Below are 6,808 nucleotides of genomic sequence, written 5' to 3' on the forward strand. Positions count from 1 at the left end.
TCTGTAAGTTGCAATCCCAAATGCTTGTCATTTTGACGTGTGGAAGAATATGATATTTCCTTTTAATGTGGATGTTCTGTAACGGCAATTCTATTTGAACAGCCTTCTTCAATTCAAAGGAAACTTTTGCAAATGTCACGGTTAGCGTTATAAAGGCTTCACTTGTGTGTATCTAAAAGAATACACCCACTGTCCAAATAAAAATCAGTCTCCAAAGACAAGAACAGAAATAGTACAATATGTTACAGTTCGCACTTTGCAGGTCGACTGCATTTAGGTTATCTTTATTCATCGAGTTATCGAGGCGTCGTGGACTAAAACAGAATACTGATTGAGTACGAACACCCTGAATTCAAAGGCAATGAACTTATCTTAAAGTAAGGCTTTGTTCTTCAGTTTAAAAAGATGTTATCTCTTCATCAGATTGTATTACCTGTAAAATCATTAAGGGAATCAATGTGTGGTGAAGAGGTTTTCAACTAGTGGTTTAATCCCAACGAGGCCTTGTTCTTGATAATTTTACCGAGACGAAGTACCTTTTTGGTTAAAAGGCGTAATAAGGTAAGAACTCTGTAAAACATATCCGTTTCCGAGTGCTTGGGCTCTGTATGTTACCACCATGGTATGTTCAGTGTGTTTTCCGGTTCCGTTCGTGCGCATGCGCGTATAGTCTTGGTGCATATTCGCTGGCCACACAGCGCGGCCAAATCAACGACAGCGCCTGCATCGCCCGTAACAAGAAACGTCTTGCATCAAGACTAGCGTGGACAACCGGTTATAAACACTTGTCATTATCAACGGTTTAAACACCCCCACGTGACGCCCTCTCCACCAATAGGAATAGCGAAACTGTCTGAGGTATTTATGATTGGATAATAATACACTCACCATAAGGAGTATATTTTTTTAAGCTTTTCATCGTTTATTTGCTCTATTTATTTGTCAATGCACATCACATGAGTAAGTATACATTTCAACTTTGTGATATACTTGTTAAAATCTTATTCATAGTGACAATGATATTAAAATGTCAAAGTAAAGTGGTAACCCTGCGAACTTCAGCACTCTAAACACTCTAGGTCAAGATTTGACCCGGATCAAGGTCCTGTGGCGCCTGGCCTATTACTAAGACATCATGAGCCGGAGTATGCATGTGTCAAAGTGACCCAGCAATTGGTCAACTCGACACATAATCCGAATGGAGATCCTTTATTGTTTCATCACTTTCTGGGTCAGCCTGACCAAGAACTGGGTCAGTTCCTCCGGGACGTTGAATCCGGGTTAATCCGGACCCAGGAGTTGTTACAGGTATCGAATACTTCATTGATAGTGGAATGAAGTGTAGTTTTTACTGACATTTGATACATTTTGTATCTTATTCACTGGAAGATACAGTTGAAAGTGTCGGATTGCAATGACATGAGGGTGGTCTGTTGCGTTCGTTCCTCCTTCTTAAATGAAATCGTGTATTACATTGATGCTAAAGTGAAATTGTATCCCTTGTCGCTTTTGTATAAGTGTGTGACGTCACGGTATCTACTATTGCAGACTATCTTCGCGTACAAGGGACTGTCTTTATCCAGAAAGCGTACAATAAAACTTGTATTTCTTATAGAATTCCTAGAATTCCTTATTTTCTTTTACTTATTGTATGCATGTGTTTTTACCTTCGCGAAGGGCCCCAAGTTGTGTGGAATGAGCTTCCCTGCACAAATTAGAAATGCCAGCTCACTCACCTCATCCGAGACACCCCTTTAAGCTCATCTGTTTCAGTGGGCTTACTAATTCATTTGTGCCTTTGTGCCTTAGAGCAGAACTTTTATTTTGACACTAAGAGTTGTTATTATTGATGGACTAAAGGCCAAGGGTGAAAGAACTTTTGAACAAATGTTCTCTCCTTGTTAAATGTCTTTTGTTCACCACTTTTGAAAGATATTTGATTCAAGCCCCAGACACGGTAGTCTTCAGGAACGTATTCTTGACACCAAGAGGTTTGCGTGATAAGGCCATTCGTACATGATTATTATTTCAAATAATATGTACAAATTTTGTTTCCGGTGCTCCAAGCACATTGTTATAGATTGGTGGGAAGCCTTTTATACGATGACAAACGTCCGTACATTACATAGGTTACATTTGAATAAAACCCGGGTCAGAATTGACCCGTATTCTCAGAATTGACCCGTATTCCGGGTCCCAGAGTGCTTGACCCTTTTCATGGTCAGGCTAACCCAGAAAGTGGTTAAAAGAGATTTCAACTCAGATCGTGAATAACTTTGATCGATACGGTCTAGCTCACAGTTCTAGGGCAATATATCAGGCCTCGCATGACTTTGATCCGGGTCAAGTGACCCGGAACGGTTAAGAACCCGCAAGTATATTGCATCATACGATCATATCCGGACCGACCCGTTCTCACAAGCTTCGTGCAAAATCAGCGCACTTCAATCAGCTTAGATTAACCTAGTTTGTGTTCTTAATAATAATGACAATCATTGCAACGGTTTTCGCAATCACAATGTATAGTACATTCACAGACAGTCAAACAATACCTGTATTGATGCGATGTATGATATTAAATATATGTAGGCCAAGTTATGCTTTTTTTATTTCAGCTCCTATGGATTTCAATTAAATACTAGTCTCTCTGTGTTTGAGACATCTGTTTAGAAAAAGGCGGCCTTAAAAATATCAGACCTGTGCCGCCAAAAATTAGCATTCAAGGGTTCCTATGTAATACAGTCACCGAAATGTCTGTAAAATGCAATAAAGTATTTTTGTCCGGACTCAATGGAATTGTTTCGGTGCTTGTGTTTGGGGATGGGGTGTTCATACGCAAGTCAAATCGAGGAGTTCGGGCAAAAATTGCACCGAGGACGTGCTCGCTTTGATTTTTGTGTACAAAACCATAGGAGACGTCGCTAGAAAAACCAAGTCCAAACAATGGGGCTCCGATGAACAAAGGGATGACCTCGATTTACACCATACACGTTTATGTGTGTGTGGGTATTTTTTTGCTTCTTCTTCTGGAAGAAACCCCTAATTGAAGATAAAACATAACGGGTAGCTAACCATGGATAATTAAAGGCTTGTGTCAACTTACTCACGCGGTTAATTTGTGAGCGGTTTGACATTTTCTTCCTTTCCTTTTGAATATAAAATAAATGAACAATATTCATCCGACATAACTTCGTCGATTTCGAGAAAGTGTATAATTTAAAGCAATGTAAATGAGACGCTAAACATGCATAACAACTTGGGTGTTGTGTACGTTTTTTAAGCAGAGTGTGACCAACCAGGTAAATGTTACCTGGGGGGTCACACTCTGCTTAACTAACATTTTCCAATTATGTCGTTAGTGCTTATTAATTGCAAACCAAGTAGACTGAATTTGGTTTACCTGTTAGTAAACCATTGACGTACTTCCTCTTTAATGTAGTCTGATTTATTTTATTTTTATTCTTTGTTACCTCTTCCTCAGGTTTTTGGTTGGAATCGCCCCGTTGATTTTCGTTAACGCATCCATTAGAATCTTGACTGATCGAGACGGAGAGGGGGAGCTTTTGGATCACCGTCGGGTGTGAGACACTCCAAGCACGGTAGGAATAAATGCTACGTCTCCCTTCTGAGCATGTCACATCAATGACTCTAATCTTTCCCTCTCCCTCTGCCTGTACGCCGCCAGGTAATTGCGCACCCACCTTTCCCACAGCCCCCAAACGGCCGGATCAAAACAGCACACACTTCATCAATTCCTCTCAAAGCCCTCTAACATGTAAATGAGAGAGTCGGTTTGGAGTTAACAGTGCTCGACACCTGTGCGTAATGAGTAGTTGAACTTACTGTTGCACAAAATCGGATGAGATTTCTATTCATCAACCAGGATCTTTTCCGTCGAACCCCGGGGATAAAAGGGTGGGAGCCTCCATATTGACGGGGGAGACGTCACCCGGGCCCCGAGGGTCACGATCGGCAATGAGTTGTAATCGCTCCGCATCGGAGGTTGACTCGACCAACATTCGTGTGCTGCACCTGTATTGCTCGGATTGGATCTTCTGTCGCACTTAACCAGGATCAAAAGGGACATGGATGTTTACTGCACAGTTTCTGTGCAGCCTCGGAGTAAAATGTGAATAGGCTTTGAACATACCATCCGTTTACCTGTGAGGGTTGCACAACGACTCCGTGAGGTACCCTGAGGTTTCCATTATACGGAGAGAGGAGCCAACCCACTAATTCTGGAGGACATTTATCCTTATCGTTTTATTGATCTTTGAAGCACGAGTCGTGGATTTTGTTGGTGTACCATCAACTTCATTGACTTTCGTCTTGGAAAACCTGGATTTTAAGTATTGTGATTGCACAATCTGGCAAAGACACTTGATGATTATATAACAGTGTACTTTCAACTAGCCTCTCAGGGCAGTCGCCTATACCAATCTGGTAAGTTCCTTTTTTGAGAGTAATTACAACTATTTCATTTCGAAACATTTTCGTGCAATATAAAATCTGATATGTTCACGATTGCGAAATGTTGTAACGTATTTGAAAATCGAAATTGCAGTGACTTACTTTTGTGTTCCTTTTGGCCTTTTCTAAACCCCGTATTAGGCTCAGACACTATCTCTGGTCTCCTTTGATGGTATAGAAACACCGTGAACAAGATATACTGATCCATAAAAGTAGTGATTGAGCCCAAGCTGGAGCCGGAGCCCATGCCTTGGTTTTGAGAAGGCCATTGGTTTAATTGGCAACAGCTAATTATATTTTCTCGTTATTTTTTCTCTTAACTTTGGGAGCCTCATTGTTAGTTTACTATTGTACTTGTCTTATTAATGCGCCACAATGTTTTACAAGAAAAAACTTTCAATCTTTGAACAATCAACGGAACTTTCATCTCAACTGAAATGCGTGTGGAGACACCCAGCCGTCGATTTCACCAAACTCTTCCTAACTTAGGATTTATCTTAGGACTTTAGGACGAGTTAAGTTCCGTGGACGTTAGGCGCGCGGACGCGTTGAACCCATCATAAGTTAAGCTGAGTAATACTCGTCCTAACTTAGGATTAGTCTTAGGACTTATGGCGAGTTAGGTTTCGTGTCCATAGAGATTAGGACGCATTGAACCCATCATAAGTTAAGACGATAAATACTCGTCCTAACTTGGGATTAATCTTAGGACTTTAGGACGAGTTAGGTTTCGTGTCCATAGATGTTAGAACGCTTTGAACCCATCCTAAGTTAAGACGAGTAGTACTCGTCCTAACTTAGGATTAATCTTAGGACTTGGAGCCAGTTAAGTTCCGTATCCATAGACGTTAGGACGCATTAAACCCATCATAAGTTAGGAATACTCGTCCTAACTTCGGATTAATCTTGGGGCTTTAGGACGAGTTCAGTTCCGTATCCATAGACGTTAGGATGCATTGAACTCATCATAAGTTAAGACGAGTAGTACTCGTCCTAACTTAGGATTAATCTTAGGACTTTAGGGTGAGTTAGGTTTCGTGTCCATAAACGTTCGGACGCATTGAACCCATCCTAAGTTAGGACGAGTTAACTCGTCTCAACTCGAGATAGGATTAATCCAAGCGTTTTGTGAAAGTCGACCCCTGAATTCCATGGTAACATCACACCCAACCAAATCCCGTCAAAAGCCCTCCTCGTAAAAACCGTCCTCACGATCTTGTATCGATAACTTGCTATCCATGAATATTTAATACTATCGACAACAATTGGCTGGGGCCCGGGCGTGGGTAGCTTCCCACGTTCACAGCATCAGAACAGCATCAGAATTATTCAGTTTAAGGGGTGATGGGGGGGGGGGGGGGGTTCCTTAGACCCCAATAGATGTTCACGTCATAGTCAGCTCAAACGATCCCCATTACATGTCATTACCATTTACTCAATAATTCCATTTTGACCTTTCTGGTATTTGTCGCTTCAGTGGGGAAAAATAGACATCGCGTCATGCAGTCCATTTTGGAGATGACGTCACCAAAGCTGGTTTTTCTTTTTCTGGAAGCAGTCCAGCGTGTCTTTGATAAAACTTACATTTCATCTATCAAAACTCTACATTAAAATAGTGTTGTCGAAATTGTAAATCTGAGACTTCTATTTACCTTAACCATTTTTCGTTAAAGGAACACTTTGCCTTGGATCGGTCGAGTTGGTCTTTGAAAAGCGTTTGTAACCGTTTGTTTTTAAATGCATATGGTTGGAAAGATGTTTTAAAGGTAGAATACAATGATCCACACAAACACGCCTCAAAATTGCGCGGTTTTCTTTTTACCTTGTCGACGAATACGGTATGGCCGACCGTCTTATTTCGCAAAGTAAAATGAAAACCACGCAATTTCGAGGCAAATTTGTGTGGGTCATTGTATTCTACTTTTAAAACATCTTTCCAACCATATGCATTTTATAACAAACGGTTGTAAACGCTTTTTATAGACCAACTCGTCCGATCCAAGGCAACGTGTTCCTTTAACTGGAGCCAGCATCACACGATCCCTTCTTTTGTTGTCATGGAAAGTAATAACTCTAATTTATCTATCAAAACACTGTCTTACATTTCAATAAGTTTTACATTATGATCGTTAAAAACATTTATCCCACAAGGGTGTGGCTGTTTAACGATGTATTCACACAAAATAACAAAGGTAGATATTACCTCAATGTGATGATAGTCAATGGAAATTAGTGAAAATATTTCATAAAGAAAAAAAAATATATTTTAATAGCAGATTGGTTAGCAGTGTTACAAAGAGCAAGCACTTTGTGTTTTTGTTTCAGCAGCCACCCATCA

Source organism: Asterias amurensis, chromosome 14, assembly GCF_032118995.1.
Source record: "Asterias amurensis chromosome 14, ASM3211899v1".
Taxonomy (NCBI): Eukaryota; Metazoa; Echinodermata; class Asteroidea; order Forcipulatida; family Asteriidae; genus Asterias; species Asterias amurensis.